We start from the raw sequence: 19,724 nt of genomic DNA on the forward strand, positions 1-19,724 counted from the left end.
ACACTCATTCATGTATGGGAAAGAGAGGGAAAACCATTTCCCAAATTCTCCCTGTTAGGATCCTACTGTACCACCTAGGATTCAGCCCCATGTGACAAAGTTTGGGGACAGTGGTCCCCAAACTCCAGGACATAGACCAGTAGTGGTCCCTGGCCTGTTAGGAACTGGACTGCACCGCAGATGAACCACAGTGAACAAATGAAGTTTCATCCATATTTACACCTTCTCCCCATGGCTCACATTACCGCCTGAGCTCCGCCCCCTGTCATAGCAGTATTGGCATGGTATTACATTCTCACAGGAGCATGAACCCTACTGTGAGCTGTGCGTGTGAGGGATCCAGGTTGTGTGCTCCTTATAAGAATCTAATGCCTGATGATCGGAGGTAGAGCTGAGGCAGTAATTCTAGCAGTGGGGAGTGGCTGCCACGGTCTCCCACCACTCCCAGAGGGAACCACCTAGTTGCAAGAAAACAAGCCCAGGGCTCCCACTGATTCTGCATTATGGTGAGTTATGTAATTATTTCAGTATATGTCATCATATAATAATAATAATAATGTGCAGAAAATACATAATACACCTAAGTCATTCCAAAACCATCCTTCAGCCCCAGTCCGTGGACAAACTGTCTTCCATGGAACCAGTCTCTTGTGCCAAAAAGACTGAAGACTACTGATGTAGAATAAGCAGTGTTTCAGCAATATCTTCACAGAGCAAGACCAAGTAACATCAATACCATAAAGCTCTGAACATACTGGGGCTCAATCTTTCTCCCTCCCTCACGCAGCTGACCTGCACTGAATTTCTTCATTCCAAAATGTCCTCAAGTCCATTAGCAGTCCTCTGTTCATGTCATCTTTTCCTATGCTCATCCCAGTCCCTTCCTTTTGCCTTACTGCACAAAAGACAAAACATAGCCTTTTCTTTACCCAAAGCCTGGAATCTAGAGAACCTGGAGACCCCTCTGGGCTCTGACTAATGAAGGAAACAGACTGCTGTGCATGCTCATGGTTTCCTTTCTTGAGTTTGAAGGTAGCTAAATGCATTCCAAGCTCTTCCTAAAGAAAGCAGATATTGTTCTTTAAAGTTCTTTTGTTCTACAGTTGAAGGTTGTAGCTAATACATCTGTAAAATGCAAAGGCTCATATTACAATTAATCTTCTGTCTCAAACTTTTCTATGAGAATTGAAATATTAAAATGCAAACTCTTAGGGCAATATATATGCTAACATGGCCCAACTGAAAGCTTCCCCACCACCAAGTGTTTCCAAGCACTCTCTGGGAACACTGGTGCCCCCAAGTGGACAATCCCACGCTAGAAAACACATGACCCAATCTTCCCCATGCTCCAGCCAACCACCAGAAACGAGAGTGAGGCCACCCTAACAAGCCCTCTGCCAGCCCACCAGCTGATGACAACACCTGAGCAAACCCAGCAGATATCAGGTAAACGCAGCCCAGATCAAAAGAATTGCTCATTCTTAAATCTATGATCAATCATAAGCACTTAGTGTTTTAAGCCACTAAGTGCCAGGGTGGTTTGTTATGCAGTCACAGATAACCAATGCACTAAAAGCTAAGGTTATTTCATCTTTTCATTTCTTCTGCATCTTGGTCTGCCTTCACTATTCAATGAACTCCTGAGTGTGTTAACTCCAGCCTAGTGGAGTCTGTGAGAAAGACTCAGCAAACCCAGATAGAACAGCTTTGTAGCACAGATGGAAGGATAATGCAGACTTTTTTTTTTTTTATGGTCACCCTCTCTGTCTCCATATACTTGTTGAAGCTGCCATGAAGACCACATAATTCTCTCCTCAATTTTCTTGATAAACACAATCATTTCTAATGTTTTTCTTTTTCCCATCCATAATTTTAGCTTCAGGAAATATAGTAGTAAGGCTGAACAAGAAAGGCTTCTTGAAAGATGTAAGAAAGTACGCAACTTCTAAAAAGGGGTTAGACTTAGTTAGATATTAAGAGGAAATTTCCTGTTCAGGGCAAGGAAAAACACTGATTGATTCATCCAACAAATATGATTGAGCAGCTAGCTACTCAGGGTCAGGTCCCATTCTGCAAAATGAGGATACATCTGTGAACAAAACAGACAGAATTCCTTCAAGGGAACAGGGAATGAGTGAAAAAGTAAAATATTGTCAGAAGGTGGTAAGAGCTGGAAATAAACTAAAACTGGGATTTCTGGGGGTTGGAGAGTGGGTTTGCAATGTTAAAAAAAAAAAAAAGAAAATGAAAGATGGTCAGAGAAGGCCTCATTCAGAAGATGACATTTGATCTGTGTCCTGAAAGAAGAGAAGATTATAAGTTTTGCAGATATACAGCGAACAACATGCCAGGAAGAGGAAACAGCACGTGCATGGGGCCCAAGGAATTAGCCGTCTAGGGTTTTCTAAGACAAGTAAGGAAGTAAGTGCAGCTGGGGCAGGTTGATCGGAGTGGGAGAACTGAGCATAGTAGAAGATGATGAAAGACAAAATGGCAGTGGGGCTTTGCACACAGGATGGCGTGATAGGAGCTAGGTTTCAGAAGAATCACACTGGCTTCTGTATGGAGCACAGACTATTGGAAGCAATGGTGGAAGCAGAGAGCCCCATTAGGAGGTCATAGCAATGGCAACCCACTCCAGTACTCTCGCTTGGAGAATCCCATGGACGAAGGCTGTAGTCTATCGGGTCGCGAAGAGTCAGACACGACTGAGCAACTTCACTTTCACTTTTCACTTTCATGCATTGAGAAGGAAATGGCAACCCACTCCAGTGTTGTTGCCTGGAGAATCCCAGGGACGGTGGAGCCTGATGGGCTGCCGTCTATGGGGTTGCACAGAGTCAGGCACGACTGAAGTGACTTAGCTGCAGCATAATCTAAAAGAGAAATGACAATGGCTTTGGAGCTTAATATGGAATACAGCACTTGGAACAAAGGTAGATTTTGAAGGTAATGCTGAAAAAAATCTGCTAAGAGATTGAATGTGCTCTGTCACATAAGAAGAGGAGTAAGAGTGAGTCTATTGTTTCACAATTTGCCACTTACAAGAAGGGACAATAAGGTTTGGGTGAGAAAATAAGAAATTTGGTTCGGGATAGGAAAGTATAATTCCTGTCATGCAATCTAAATATCACAGTTTGGTCAGTTGCCTTAAAAATGTGTTTTCGGCCTGAAACTGGTGCGACGTGAATCAAGTGAGTTTGGGTCAAGATAATAGAAGGTTCTTGAATGTCTTAAATAACAGAGTTAAGAGTTTGAACACTTTTCTGACTGTGAGGATGGGGTCACAGAGGGCCAGTAAAATGCTTGGAAACCAGTGTCCATTAGTGGCCCTTAGAATGTGGTTGTGAAGGGAGTAGGTTATAAAAATCATGGGTTACCCACTAAAATGTTTAGAGCATCTAGGTAGCGAATACAAATGAGTGAAGCAACACATAAGAAAGCAAAAGCACAAACTGTCTAGTAAATGCGACTGACTCTTGGTCTCAATGGTCCGGGGACAGCTTGATTGAGACTGGGTGCTTCCATCCATAGAGGGAAGTTGCTGTTTATTTCCCAGGTATTGTGGCCATATACAAAAGCAATCCCAGTATTGTCAGATCTTCCAGGTTTTTCTTTTTTTTTTTTAACAAAAGCTAGAAATACAAAATTTTATGTGAACTCTCTAGATTTGTATAATTTGGCAAGCAATTTATTTAAGCACACAAATCACACACATTGCAGGCAAAACAAAATGTAACTTGAGGCCCATGGGCTGCTGGCTCCAACCTCTAATACAGATGTTCCGCATACCCTGCTTTTAGGGAGATCCGATTCAGAAGCTGGATTCTCAGGCCCTCTCAGGTCATCCCCCTTTTCCCATCAGTCATCGTCCGAGGGTAACTATTGACTCATTCCTGGACCGTGGTCCTCATAACTCGGACAAGATGATTGATGAGATCACCAGATCTTTGCTCCCCTCCTCCCATCAGGATTAGAGCTTGTAGCAATAAGGTTGGTAGTCTTCCTATATACACCCTCTGCACATACCACTTCCTACTGCAAGCACTGCAGTTTTCTGTCATAAAGCTTTCCCTGCATGCAAAATAGGGCTCTGCTAGAAGACTGCAGAATCCGAAGCCCTGGGAACAGTCCTTTGTCAATGACAAAGTGAGCTGGTGCCTAGGTACTGCATGCAGCTCTATCACTTCTTGGATAAGAGAACTCTGAAGCAACTTCCACACTATCTCCCAGAGACTCCTAGCCAGACTGAGCCCCTACTGCCAACAGTAATAACTCATTCATTGTGTGTGTGTTAGTCGCTCAGTCGTGTCCAACTCTTTGTGACCCCATGGACTATATATCCCACCAGGTTCCTCTGTCCATGGAATTCTCCAGGCAAGAATACCAGAGTGGGTTGCCATTTCTTTCTCCAGGGGATCTTCCCAATCCAGGGATTGAACCCGGGTCTCCCACATTACAGGCAGATTCTTTACTATCTGAGCCAAATATTGACCTCTGGCCTTTACTGGTGTTCAGTTCAGTTCAGTAGCTCAGTTGTGTCCGACTCTTTGCAACCCCATGAATTGCATCCTGGCACAAATACTTGAACTTAAGTTTCTTTTTCCAGAGTCCCCTGTAACAAGCATCCTATGCTCCCTCTTGTTGAGTGGCCAGAGCAGCAATGTTATTAGGCTGGTGGTGGTTTAGTCGCTAAGTTGTGTCTGACTCTTGCGACCCCATGGACTTCAGCTCGCCAGGCTCCTCTGTCCATAAGATTTCCCAGGCAAGAATTCTGGAGTAGGTTGCCATTTCCTTCTCCAGGGGATCTTCCCAACCCAGGGATCAAACCCAGGTCTCCTGCATTGCAGGCAGATTCTTTATGAACTGAGCTACCAGGGCTGGGTACACACATTCACAGGGCTTCCCAGGAGGTACCAGTGGTAAAGAAGCCACCTGACAATGGTGGAGACATAAGACATGTGGGTTCAGTCCTGCAGAAGGGAATAGCTACCTACTGTAGTATTCTTGCCTGGAGAATTCCATGGACAGAGAAGCTTGGCAGGCTACAGTCCATGGGATTGCAAAGAGTCAGACACCACTGAAGTGACTTAGTGTGCGCAAACCAACATTTGCAAGCCCCTCTGCTGTGGCTGGATTCTTAAGCATGTGGGGACTCTGTGACAAACAGGCTGATTTTTATCCTTTCCAAGCCTGGTTTTATTGACAAAGGCATACAACTCTGCTTGAAACAAAATGTTTGTTTGCTCTGTCGTAAACAAGCTAATCCACAGACAAAGTGCTCCCTCTGCTTCCTTTCCCTTCAACCCCAACACAATTTGTTCAGGATCCTTGGTTGACCTTTTAATTGTGTTTCAGCGGAGGATGGAGAGAAAAAATAAAAAGCCTCCCATCTGCATTCATACCAGCCAGTGGCTACAGCTCAGGGCAAAGTCTGTGACCAACAAAGGGTCAGGACCCTCCGCCAGCTACCTAAAGAGGCCAGTGATCTTTAGAGCCCAGCAGACACCCAAGTTCTGCCCCTCACAGCTTTTAGGGAATCCCTTTGACTGAGCTAACTGGGCGCAACTTGTGTCTGTTCACCTGGCTTAAGAAGAGAAGGAAATAGGACAAAGAACAATTTAGGCAAGCACTGGACTCAGTCCATCCCCTGTCCTGGTTTCTGGAGCATTGGGGATGGCTCCCCACAGGACTGCCTATCACTTTCCTCCTTGTCTTTTTTAATCTTTCCCTGGTGCTTAAATACTGAATTTTACTTAGTACTGCAGCAGGTAAAGTCAAAAATACAGCTATACTGGAAAGATCATGATGGCAAAGTACGAGTGTGTCTCGTTTTCTGATGTGTCAACAACTAGCACAACTCTGTGCATAGTAGGCATGTATTTAATCAGTATATGCTGAAAAAGTAAGCAAATAAATAGATTAGTCCTGGGGGAACAGTTTCAATACAAAAAGAAAACAACCTCATTATTACAATGTTAATCAGTAATAGATTTCATCAAATACACACACACATCACACACACACACCAGTTCTAGGTGCAGGAAACACAGTGATGTTCTAGATATGGAAGAAAGGGGTGGGCAATGTGTTTTTAGTCTGATAGGGATACTGTTGCTCAGCCTCTTTCTTTTTCAGCTTATTCGCAAGAGTTGTAAACAGGGTACCAGAATTTTAAAAGTGCATTAAAGCCATTATTGTATTGGCTAAATTTTTAAGCCACATTTGCCTCTAATTTGCAGGTTCAATGGTTGCTCAGACCTTCTCTCACTCAGTTTTCTCACCTATACAAGTAGTTATAATAATAACACCCTCCTTAAGAGGTTCTTATGAGGATTAAGTGAATTATTTCAGGAAAAATACATGGAACAGTATCTGGCACATGGTAAATTCTGTTAGCTATTGTGATTATCTGACTTCTGAACAATGGTAGAGTGAATAAGATGACATGAACCTTTCTCCACTCTAAATCCCATCAAATTATTCTTTACACCTTCCAAAAAATGTCATTTCTCAGCAGTAGATGTAACTAAAAACTGGTGACAATAATTTTACATGTTTCAGAGAAACCAAACTAATAAGCATCTCTCCATCATTCACTAACCCACCTCTAACTCCAGCCAGCATCACCTCACCAGCTCCTGTTTCAGTAATAAATTCTCTAGGAGCAAGAGACTGAAAGAAAAGCCAGCTCTCTCCACAGCCTCCTTTGCAGTCCCACATGTTCTGACAGGCAGATGGAGTAAGTGGGCCAGGGACCCTCTCTCGTTCCCCGCACTACCAGGAGAAAGCTGCTCTGAGTGCCTCCTCTCAGATCTCACTGTCCAGACCTCAGAAGGTCCTTAGAGGGCAGCCCCCAACCTCCAAACCTTAGGCTGGGAGGTGGCTCTCTGAAAAGAAAGAGAACTGTGAACAAATAGATGCAAGTGGAAGACGCACAACCCACAGAACTCCCTTATAGCAGTCCTTGAGGATGCAGATCCCTCAGCCCCTGTGCAATCAGCTGTGTTCAAGCCCTCTTAACAGAAATAACACCCAGTAGACTCAACACATACCAAAGGAGCCCACTCAACTACTTAGAGAGGATATAAATACTTCAGTTTCAGCTTTGGGGGGAACATAGAGGTGAATGGGAAATGAAGAGTTGGAATGAAGAGCTTTCTAACTCTGTAACTAAACTGTTGTATCTGATTATCTGATGGGCTGTGCTCTCATTGGGTCATGTGAGAAGCTTCACTCATAGCCCATTCCAATCAACATCTGTAAAAAAGCAATCCAGTCTATGCCATATTCCACAAAATCTGGACTTTACTGTTATAGTAGGAAAGAGAGAGATAATGACAGGGAGAAAGACAGATAGGCACAGACAGACAGACACAGAGACAGACAAACAGAAAGAGACATAGATATAGAAAAATTTGGTTAGATCCGTTAGCAATGCAGCTTGCCAAATTAAACACAGAATTAGCTACTTAGGAATTCATGCATTTAAAATTTAAATACAAACAAAAATCAAAACAAAACTTGATTAAAACTAATTCCAGAGGGAATTTGTGGTATTAGCTTTTAGGATGAATAATTAAGAGGACCCTGAGAGTGTGAAACTGTCCATGATACAGTTTGGTAAAAAGCTGTGATGAATAAATTCTCATTGATATCTGTGTGTCCATTTTTCAGGGCCGCTAAAACAAAACCACCAAATGGGTGGCTTAAACAGCATAAATGTATTGTCTCAAAGTAACAGATCATCACAAATTTTGTGGTTTAAACAATATAAATGTATTCCCTTACAGTTCTGAATACCAAAAGTCTGAAATGGGTTTCACTGGGCTGAAATCAGGGTACTAGCAGGGCAGTGTTCCCTCTAGAGGGTCTAGAGGAGGATCCATTTCCTTTGCTTTTAAAGCTTCTAGTGGTCACCTGTATTCCTCGGCTTGTGATACCTTCCTCTACCTTCAAAGTGTATCTCTCCAATCTCTGCTGTCATAATCAAACTGCCTTTTCTTCTCTAGGCAGTAATCATATATTCACTTCTGCCTTCCTTTTATAAGGACACTTGAGATTACACTTAGGATTGACCCAGATAATCTATGACAGTCTTCCTATCTCGAAATCCGTAATCACATTTGTAAAGTCCTTTTCACCATATACAGTGACATTCACAGGTTCCAGAGTAGGACCTGGGTATCTATGGGGAATGTTGTTCAGCCTACCACATCATCCACCCTGCTGCTGCTGCTGCTGCTAAGCTGCTTCAGTCGTGTCTGACTCTGTGTGACCCCATAGACAGCAGCCCACCAGGCTCCCTCGTTCCTGGGATTCTCCAGGCAAGAACAGTGGAGTGGGTTGCCATTTCCTTCTCCAATGCATGAAAGTGAAAAGTGAAAGTGAAATCGCTCAGTCATGTCCGACTCTTAGCGACCCCATGGACTGCAGCCTACCAGGCTCCTCTGTCCATGGGATTTTCCAGGCAAGAGTACTGGAGTGGGGTGCCATTGCCTTCTCCATCATCCACCCTAGATCAACTCAAACGACAGTCCACCTCATTTTCACAAAGGAAAAACTTTACCTTAAAAGAGCATTAGTTTGCTAAATATTTCCTCAAACATCCAGTTTTCTTTTCAGATATAGGGTCCTCTTTCAAAATCTTATCAAAGAAAAGTCTGACTTCAATAACAGTAATTCCCATTGATCAGTACCTGGATAGATCTGAACTATTAGAATATTTGCAATATTACTGCCCTTCAATGTTGCAGACATAACATAATTTCTTATGCGTTATCATTTTTACAGAATGTTTTTTGCATGATTCTGGGAATGGAGCAAAATCCTTTTGGCAAATCAAATAATTTCAAGTTTTATAAATTAGAGATGTTTAGCACCTCTTCTATCAAATTGATTCCTTAATAATTTCAACCCACTGTTACATGAACTCAGAGTATGTTCCTGTCAAAGTGAATAAAAGAATACATTTGCCATTGTAGAAATAAGATTACTGTTCAGAAAGCATTCTCTCTTACTTTGCTCGTCTCAACCTCTATGGAGAAATTCTACTTTGTTCCCATTGATGTTGAACTTACCCTGTGGCCTTTTTTCAGTATAGATATGAGTTGGAATTAACAGTGTATCACTTCTGAGATTAAATTTTTAAATACTTCTTGTTGCAAGCTACTGAGTACATGATTACACAACATTTTACAGTAATGGTAGATAAACATGGTCACTATTTTTAATTAGTATAAACCAAGAGTACCTCCAAAAACCAATTGACCTTGACATTTCATTTTAATTAATGTATGCATGAGACATATAACATCAAAACCGTTCACTTTAATATCAATTTGTACAATATTTATTATTTCTTAAGTTATGTTTACAATTTTTATTAATATGAGTTATTCTTAAATTAAGCTGTCAGGAAAATAGCAGGATGTGAAATTATATATATAATATAATCTCAGCTATGTAAAAAATTCATGGAAAGCAGTTTACCCTGAGGAAGGGTTCTCAGCCATGGGGAAACTGTGCTAGAGGATAAAAGCCCAAGAGTTCCAAGGTGCACTTGGTAAAACCATACACATATGAGTACGTGCCTGTGACAGATAAAAAATAAGGATAATCACCAGCCTGCTGGGAGATGAGGTTTCAGGTGTTCAGCCTAGACTGAAGGGTTCTCTTTCCAGCTTCCCGGTCATCTCATTTCTACAAGAAGCAGGGATAAAGCCCTGAGCCTTTGGAGTGGGAGTACTGACTCTGAGACCCCAGACTACCAGAGAACTAACCCTAAGGAGTACCAAATAGTGAGAACTCACAGGAAGGAAACCACTTGAATACAAGACCCGGCACCACCCAACCACCAGTAGCACCCTGTGTAGGATGCCTCATCTAAACAACAAACAAAACAAAAATACAAACCCGATCAACAGCAGACAGGATTACCACCTCACTCACCCTTGCCCATCAGAGGAAAAGCAAACAAACAAACAAAAAACTCAGCACAAATCTCACCCTATTCAAAGCTTACACAAACCACTGGACCAAGCTTAGGAGGGCAGAAACCAAAAGGAAGAAAGAACTCAACCCTGAAGCCTGGGAAAAGGAAACCTCAAACACAATAAGTTAAAAAAAATAATAATGAAAAGGCAGAGAAATACTACAAAATTAAGGAACAAACTAGAAACACAGAAGTCCAAATAACTGAAGAGGAAATAGGCAAACTACCTGAAAAAGAATTCAGAATAATGATATTAAAGATGATCAAAAACCTTGAAAACAAAATGAAGAAAATGCAAGAATTAATAAACAAAGACCTAGAATTAAAGAATAAACTCACAGAGACAAACAACACAATTACTGAAATTAAAAATACTCTAGAAAGAATCAATAGCAGAATATCTGAAGTAGAAGAATGAATCAGTGAGCTGGAACATAAAATAGTGAAAATAACTTCTGAAGAGCAGAATAAAGTGAAAAAGAAAGAAAAGAACTGAGAATAGTCTCAGAGATCTCTGGAACAATATCAAATGCACCAACATTTGAATTATAGGGGTCCCAGAAGAAGAGAAAAAGAAAGGATATGAGAAAAATTTTGAAGAGATTATAGTTGAAAATTTCCCCAACAGGGAAAAGTAAATAGTCAATCAAGTCTAAGAGGCACAAAGAGTCCCACACAGGAAAACCCAAGGAGAAACACACATACTAATCAAACTAACAAAGACTAAACACAAAGAAAGGATATTAAAAGCGGCAAGGGAGAAGCAACAAGTAACATACATGGGAAACCCCATATGCTTTCAGCAGAAACTCTGCAGGCCAGAAGGGAATGGCAGGATATATTTAAAGTACTGAAAAGGAAAAATCTACAACCAAGATTACTCTACACAGCAAGGACCTCATTCAAAATTGAAGGAGAAATAAAAAGCTTTTCAGACAAGCAAAAGTTAAGAGAATTCAGTACCACCAAACCAGTTTTACAACAAATGTTAAATGGAAATACATGGTCAAGAAATATAAGAGAAGAAAAAATATCTACAAAATCAACCTCAAATAATTTTTAAAAATGGCAATAGAAACATACATATCAATAATTACTTTAAATGAAAATGGATTAAATGTCCCAACCAAAAGACACAGAGAGCTGAATGGACACCAGAACAAGACCCATATATATGCTGTCTACAAGAAACCCACTTCAGACCTAAAGACACATATAGACTGAAAGTGAGAGGATGGAGAAATATATTCCATGCAAATGGGAAGCAAAAGAAAGCTGGAGTAGCAATCCTCATGTCAGACAAAATAGACCTTAAAATGAAGATTACAAGAGATAAGGAAGGACACTACATAATGATCAAGGGGTCAATCCAAGAGGAAGACATAACAATTGTAAATAACTATGCACCCAACATAGGAGCACCTCAATACATAAGACAAACACTAACAGACATAAAAGGAGAAACTGACAGCAACACAAATAGTAGGAGACTTTAACACCCCACTCACATCAATGGACCGATCATCAAAACAGAAAATTAATAAGGAAACACATATCTTAAATGATACATTAGATGAAATGGATTTCATTGATATCTTCAGGACATTCCATCCAAATGCAGAAGAATACACTTTCTTCTCAAGTACACATGGAACATTCTCCAGGATAGACCACATCTTGGGTCACAAATCAAAACACAGTAAATTTAAGAAATTTGAAATCGTATAAGCATCTTCTCCGACCACAATGCTATGAGAATAGATATCAATTACAAGAAAAAAACTACAAGAAACACAAACACATGGAGATTAAACAACACATTTCTAAATAACCAACAGGTTACTGAAGAAATCAAAAGGGACATAAGAAAATTTCTAGAAACAAATAACAATAAAAACACAACAACTCAAAACCTATGGGATGCGGCAAAAGCAGTTCTAAGAGGGAATTATATAGCAGTACAATCCTACCTCAAGAAACAAAAAAAAAAAACATCAAACAGACAACCTAGCATTACACCTAAAACAACTGGAAAAAGATGAATAAAAAACCCCAAAGTCAGTAGAAGGAAAGAAATCATGAAGATCCAAGCAGAAATAAATGAAAAAGAAATGAAAGAAACAATAGAAAGATCAATAAAACTAAAAGCTGGTTCTTTGATAAAAACAAAATTGACAAACCTTTAGTCAGACTCATCAAGAAAAAAAGAGAGAAGAATCAAATCAACAAATTTGAAATGAAAAAGGAGAGGTTACAACAGACAATGCAGAAATACAAAGGATTATAAGAGACTATTATAAACAACTATATGGCATTAAAGTGGATAACCTGGAAGAAATGGACAGATTCTAGAAAAGTTCAATCTTGGATTGGACCAGGAAGAAATAGAAATTATAAACAACTCAGTTACAAGCACTGAAATTGAAGCTGTGATCAAAAATCTCCCAAAAAACAAAGGCCAAGGACCAGATACCTTCACAGGAGAATTCTATCAAACATTCAGAGAAGAACTAATGCCTATCCTTCTAAAACTCCTTCAAAAAATTGCAGAGGAATTTTTCATTCTACAGGCCACCATCACCCTGATACCAACACCAGAAAAAGACAACAACAACAAAAAAGAAAACTGCAGGCCAATATCACTGATGAACATAGATGAAAAATCCTCAACAAAATTTTTGCAAACAGAATTCAGCAACACCAAACCAAAAATTCAGTGTTTTTCTAACTGAATTTGAAACAAAAATTCAGGTTCTTTTTCAATCAAAAAGCTCATACACCATGATCAAGTAGGGTTTATTCCAGGGATGAAGGATTCTTCAATATACGCAAATCAATCAATGTGATACACCATATTAAGAAATTGAAAGATAAAAACCATATGATCATCTCAATAGATGCAGAAAAAGCCTTTGACAAAATTCAGCACCCATTTATGAATAAAACTCTTCAAAAAATTGGGATAGAAGGAACTTACCTCAACATAGTAAAGGCCATATATGATAAGCCTACAGCAAATATTATTCTCAATGGTGAAAAACTGAAAGCATTCCCCCTAAAATCAGGAACAAGACAAGGGTGTGCACTTTCACCACTGTTATTTAACATAGTTCTGGAAGTCTAACTACATCAATCAGAAAAGAAAAAGAAATAAAAGTAATCCAGATTGGAATAGAAGAAGTAAGCTCTCACTGTTTGCAGATGACATGAAACTGTACATAGAAAACCCTAATGATAGTATCAGAAAATTACTAAAGCTAATTAGTGAATTTACCAAAGTTGCAGGATACAAAATCAATGCACAGAAATCACTTGCATTTCTATATACTGACAATGAAAAATCAGAAAGAGAAATTAAGGAATCGATCACATTCACCATTGCAACAAAAAGAATTAAATATCTAGGAATAAACTTTCCTAAGGAGACAAAGGGACTATTTACAGAAAATTTTAAGACACTAATGAAAGAAATCAAAGATAACATAAACAGATGGAGGGATATTCCATGTTCCTGGGTAAAAAGAATCAATATTGTGAAAATGACTATACTACCAAATGCAATCTACAGATTCAATGTGATCCTTATCAAATTACCAAAGGCATTTTTCAGAGAGCTAGAACAAAAAATTTCACAATTCATATGGAAACACAAAAGACCCTGAATAGCCAAAGAATTCTTGAGAAAGAAGAATGGAACTGGAGGAATCAACCTTCCTAACTTCAGATTATACTACAAAGCTACAGTCACCAAGACAGTATGGCACTGGCACAAAAACAGAAATATAGACCAATGGTACTGTAAGATAGAAAGCCCAGAAATAAACCCATGCACCTACAGGTACCTTATTTTTGAAAAAGGAGGCAAGAATATACAATGGGGCAAAGACAACCTCTTCAATAAATGGTGCTGGGAAAACTGGACAGCTACATGTAAAAGAATGAAATTAGAACACTTCCTAACACCATACACAAAGAGAAAATTAAAATGGATTAAAGACCTACATGTAGGAGCAGAAACTAAAACTCTTAGAAGAACGTATAGGCAGAACACTCAATGACATAAATCAAAGCAAGATCCTCTATGGCCCACCTCCTAGAGCAATGGAAATCAAAACAAAAGTAAACATGTGGGACCTGATTAAACATAAAAGTTTTTGCACAGCAAAGGAAACTATAAGCAAGGTGAAAAGACAACCCTCAGAATGGGAGAAAATAATAGCAAATGAAACAACTGACAGAGGATTAATTTCCAAAATATACAAGCAGCACATACAATTCAATGCCAGAAAAACAAACAACCCAATCAAAAAGTGGGAAAAAGACCTAAACAGACATTTCTCCAAAGACATACATATGGCTAACAAACACATGAAAAGATGCTCAACATCACTCATTATTAGAGAAATGCAAATCAAAATTACAATGAGATATCACCTCACACTGATCAGAATAGCCCTCATCAGAAAGTCTACAAACCATAAATGCTGGAAGGGGTGTGGAGGAAAGGGAACACTCTTGCACTGTTAGTGGGAATGTAAATTGATACAACCACTAGGGAAGAAGGTATGGAGATTTCTTTAAAAACTAGGAATAAAACCACCATATGACCCAGCAATCCCACTCCTAGGCATATACCCTGAGGAAACCAAAACTGAAAAAGACATACATATCTCATTGTTCATTGCAGCACTATTTACAATAGCTATAATATGGAAGCAACCTAGATGTCCATCGACAGATGAACGGATAAAGAAGTTGTGGTACATATACACAATGGAATATTACTCAGCCATAAGAAGGAATGTGTTTGAGTCAGTTCTAATGAGGTGGATGAACTTAGAACCTATTACACAGAGTGAAGTAAGTCAGAAAGAGAAAGATAAATACTGTATTCTAATGCATATATATGGAATCTAGAAAAGTGGTACTGAAGAATTTATTTACAGGGCAGTAATGGAGAAACAAACATAGAGATTAGACTTATGGACGTGGGAGAAGGGAGGAGAGGGTGAGTTGTATGGAAAGAGTAACAGGGAAACTTACATTACCATATGTAAATTAGATAGCCAACGGGAGTTTGCTGTATGGCTCAGGAAACTCAAACAGGGGCTCTGTACCAACCTAGAGGGGTGGGGTGGGGAGGGAGATGGGAGGGAGGTTCAAAAGGGAGGAGCTATATGGATACCTGTGGCTATCATGTTGAGGTCTGACAGAAAGCAACAAAATTCTGTAAAGCAATTATCCTTCAATAAAAATATAAATGAATTAAAAAAAACTTAAAAAATCAGTATATGAGTAAAATAAGTCAAAATACACCTGACCAAAGCCTTTAGCAGGTAAAAAAAAAAAATTCATGGAAAATATTATAGTAAATTATTTGTGGTAATTTATTTATTATCTGAGAACTTTGTTGTTCACTGATTGTGATTCAAACTACAGAATTTCACTACTTACTACATATTACTCTATATTAGAGTTTTGCCAAGACAATGCACTGGTCATACCAAACACCCAAACACAAGAGAAGACTCTACACATGGACATCACTGGATGGTCAATACCGAAATCAAATTGATTATATTCTTTGCAGCCAAAGATGGAGAAGCTCTATATAGTCAGCAAAAACAAGACCAGCAGCAGACAGTGGCTCAGCTCATGAACTCATTAAGGCCAAATCAGACTTAAATTGAAGAAAGTATGGAAAACCATTAGACTACTCAGGTTTGACCTAAAGCAAATCCCTTAGGATTATACAGTGGAAGTGAGAAATAGATTCGAGGGATTAGATCTGATAGACAGAGTGCCTGAAGAACTATGGACAGAGGTTCGTGACATTGTACAGGAGGCAGTGATCAAGGCCACCCCCAAGAAAAAGAAATGCAAAAAGGCAAAATAGTTGTCATGAGGAGGCCTTATAAATAGCTGAGAAAAGAAGAGAAGCCAAAGGCAAAGGAGAAAAGGAAAGATATTTCCATTTGAATGCAGAGTTCCAAAGAATACCAAGGAGAGATAAGAAAGCCTTCCTCAAATAGAGGAAAACAATAGAATGGGAAAGACCAGAGATCTCCTCAAGAAAATTAGAGATAACAACAGAACATTTCATGCAAAGATGGACACAATAAAGGACAGAAATGGTATGGACCTAACAGAAGCAGAAGATACAAAAAGAGGTAGCAAGAATACACAGAACAATACAAAAAAGATCTTCATGACCCAGAAATCACGATGGTGTGATCACTCACCTAGAGCCAGACACCCTGGAATGTGAAGTCAAGTGGGCCTTAGGAAGCATCACTATGAACAAAGCTAGTGGAGGTGATGGAATTCCAGTTGAGCTATTTCAAATCCTAAAAGATGATGCTGTGAAAGTGCTGCACTCAATATGCCAGCAAATATGGAAAACTAAGCAGTGGCCACAGGACTGGGATAGGTCAGTTTTCATTTCAATCCCAAAGAAAAGCAATGCCAAAGAATGCTCAAGATATTGCACAATTGCACTCATCACACATGCTAGTAAAGTAGTGCTCAAAATTTTCCAAGCCAGACTTCACCAGTACATGAACCGTGAACTTCCAGATGTTCAAGCTGGATTTAGAAAAGGCAGAGGAACCAGAGATCAAATTGCCAACATCTGCTGAATCATCAAAAAAGCAAGAGAGTTCCAGAAAAACATCTACTTTTGCTTTATTGACTATGCCAAAGCCTTTGACTGTGTGGATCACAATAAACTGTGGAAAATTCTTCAAGACATGGGAATACCAGACCACCTGACCTGCTTCTTTTGAAATCTGTATGCAGGTCAGGAAGCAATAGTTAGAACTGGACATGGAACAACAGACTGGTTCCAAATAGGAAAAGGAGTACGTCAAGGCTGTGTATTGTCACCCTGCTTATTTAACTTATATGCAGAATACATCATGAGAAACACTGGGCTGGATGAGGCACAAGCTGGGATCAAGATTGCCGGGAGACATATCAGTAACCTCAGATCCGCAGATGACACTACCCTTATGGCAGAAAGCGAAGAAGAACTAAAGAACCTCTCGATGAAAGTAAAAGAAGAGAGTGAAAAATTTGGCTTAAAACTCAACATTCAGAAAACTAAGATCATGGCATCTGGTCCCATCATTTCATGGCAAATAGATGGGAAAACAATGGAAATAATGACAGACTTTATTTTTGGGGGCTCCAAAGTCATTGCAGATGGTGACTGCAGCCATGAAATTAAAAGATGCTTGCTCCTTGGAAGGAAAGCTATGATCAACCTAGACAGCACATTAAAAAGCATAGACATAACTTTGCCAACAAAAGTGAAAGTGAAAGTCGCTCAGTCGTGTCTGACTCTTTGTGACCCCATGGATTATACAGTCCATGGAATTCTCCAGGCCAGAATACTGGAGTGGGTAGCCTTTCCCTTCTCCAGGGGGTCTTCCCAAACCAAGGATTGAATCCAGGTCTCCCACATTGCAGGTGGCTTCTTTACCAGCTGAGCTACAAGGGAAACCCAAGAATGTTGGAGTGGGTAGCCTGTCTCTTCTCCAGTGGATCTTCCCAACTCAGGAATCGAACCGGGGTCTTGTGCATTGCAGGTGGATTCTTTACCAACTGCGCTATAAGGGAAGACCACCAACAAAGGTCTGTCTAGTGAAAGCTATGGTTTTTCCAGTAGTCATGTGGATATGAGAGTTGGATTATAAAGAAAGCTGAGCACGAAAGAATTGATGCTTTTGAACTGTGGTATTGAGGAAGAATCTTGAGAGTCTCTTGGACTGCAAGGAGATCCAACCATTCCATCCTAAAGGAAATCAGTCTTGAATATTCATTGGAAGGACCTATGTTGAAGCTGAAACTCTAATACTTTGACCACCTGATGTGAAGGACTGATTCATTTGAAAAGACCCTGATGCTGGGAAAGATTGAAGGTGGGAAGAGAAGGGGATGACAGAGGATGAGATGGCTGGTGGCATCACCAACTCAATAGACATGAGTTTGAGTAAACTCCAGGAGTTGATGATGGACAGGGAGGCCTGGCCTGCTGTAGTCCATGGGGTTGCAAAGAGTCAGACACAACTAAGCCCCTGAACTAAACTGAACTGATTCTATGTTATGTTTATGATGTATCTAAAACACATAGTAACAATATTTGTCCTTGAAAAAAGAAACCCAGATGTTCGTTTAAGAAACTGAACCATGGATCAAATTTTAAATTATGATAATCAGAAAGGAGCAGTATCTGTCTGTGATGTATACTATTACGAGTGGATAGACAAGGTTAAGTTTCAATTTCTTTCTCTACAATACTCTAGTTAGCTGGGAATATTGTGTTTTCATTTCAGAAACTCAGCTGGTTTATTTTTTCCTGCTCAGCTGAAAGATGATGATGTACAATTAATTTGCAAATAATAGAAATAAAGGCTTCAGAGACACTATCCTCACAAACTGTGCTATGATCTGGCTTTTATTTTTAAATAACTAATTTTTTAACATTTATTATAATATACCTACAAAGGTAAATGAGATGATTTTTCAATCATGATCAAATGTGAGTTTTCCCTTTTCTTACTTAGAAGCCCTTATTTAGAAAAACCAACACTTACTTTTATGGAGAAGATCAATGCCATGAAGCTGTTGTACCATGTGTTTCTCAAATTCAGAAAAGGAGGGGCTGATGCTTTCTGCATATCTTGGGGCAAGGGACCTTTAAGGGAAAAAGAAAATGAATTATATGAAGCCATAACTTTCCAAAAATACCTTTCACAATAATAACTTGCATTTACTAGGCATATATGCATTCATTTAGCAATAACTGAGAGGTACCGCACATTATTTTAAACAGGTAGATCAGAGGTAAACAAGAAATTAGGATTCCTGCTCATGTAAAGCTTTTTTTTTTTAGTGAATTAAAAGCTAAAAGCAAAAGTTGCCTTTTTGAAAGATGAGAGGAGAGAGAAATTCTGATTTGAATATTGTTGAATTATTTTTTCCCAATTGAATGACCAAAAAAAAAAAAAAATTCATGACCTAAGAGCATTGGAAACCACATAAAAGAAAACTTTCTCTACATCTGGGTAATCATTTACTTTAAATCAAAATTTTCTGAAATTTTATTAAAACTGTAGATGTCTAGTCTCTACCCAGGTCAAATATTAATAGATTAGAATCTCAGGGGAGTAGAGACCAGGAATTTTCATTCTTAACATAAATTCATCTAAATTCATAGAGGCAGAGAAAATTAAAATGAAAAGGCAGAGGAACTGTTCTCAATAGAAAGAACAAGGAAATACCAAACAATGACAAAAACAAATAATGAAACAGAAATAAAATTTATCTGATAAACAATTCAACACATTGTAAACAAATATGCTAACTAGGGGAAAATGAATTAGGTAAAAGAATAGATGAACACACCAAGAATTTTAGCAAGGAATCAGAAAATTAAAAAAGACTCAATCAGACATGAAAAATTCAATAGCTGAAATAAAAATCACACTTGAAGGAATGACTAGTAAACTAAGTGATACAGAAAAATGCATATATGATCTGGAAGATAGAATAATGGAAATCACTCAATCAGGAGAAAAAGAAAAACAAAAGTTCAAAAATTGAAAATTGTCTAACAGTTTATGACATTTAACAGCATCAAAACAAACAACCCATTCAAAAAATGGGCAGAAGACCTGAATAGACACTTTTCCAAAGAGGACACACAGATATCCAACAGGCACATGAA

At 39.1% G+C, this 19,724-nt stretch overlaps 1 long non-coding RNA gene across 1 annotated transcript in view; it reads right to left on the bottom strand.

Annotated features, from left to right (window-relative positions):
• LOC145534964 (uncharacterized) overlaps positions 1-19,724 on the bottom strand; it is a 110,153-nt gene that overhangs the window by 44,236 nt on the left and 46,193 nt on the right. Inside the window, exon 3 of the long non-coding RNA XR_014075137.1 lies at positions 18,592-18,692. This is a non-coding gene — a long non-coding RNA (uncharacterized LOC145534964). The remainder of the gene's footprint in view (positions 1-18,591; positions 18,693-19,724) is intronic.

Source organism: Giraffa tippelskirchi, chromosome 2, assembly GCF_054371585.1.
Source record: "Giraffa tippelskirchi isolate mGirTip1 chromosome 2, T2T-mGirTip1v1.2.pri, whole genome shotgun sequence".
Classification (NCBI taxonomy): domain Eukaryota; kingdom Metazoa; phylum Chordata; class Mammalia; order Artiodactyla; family Giraffidae; genus Giraffa; species Giraffa tippelskirchi.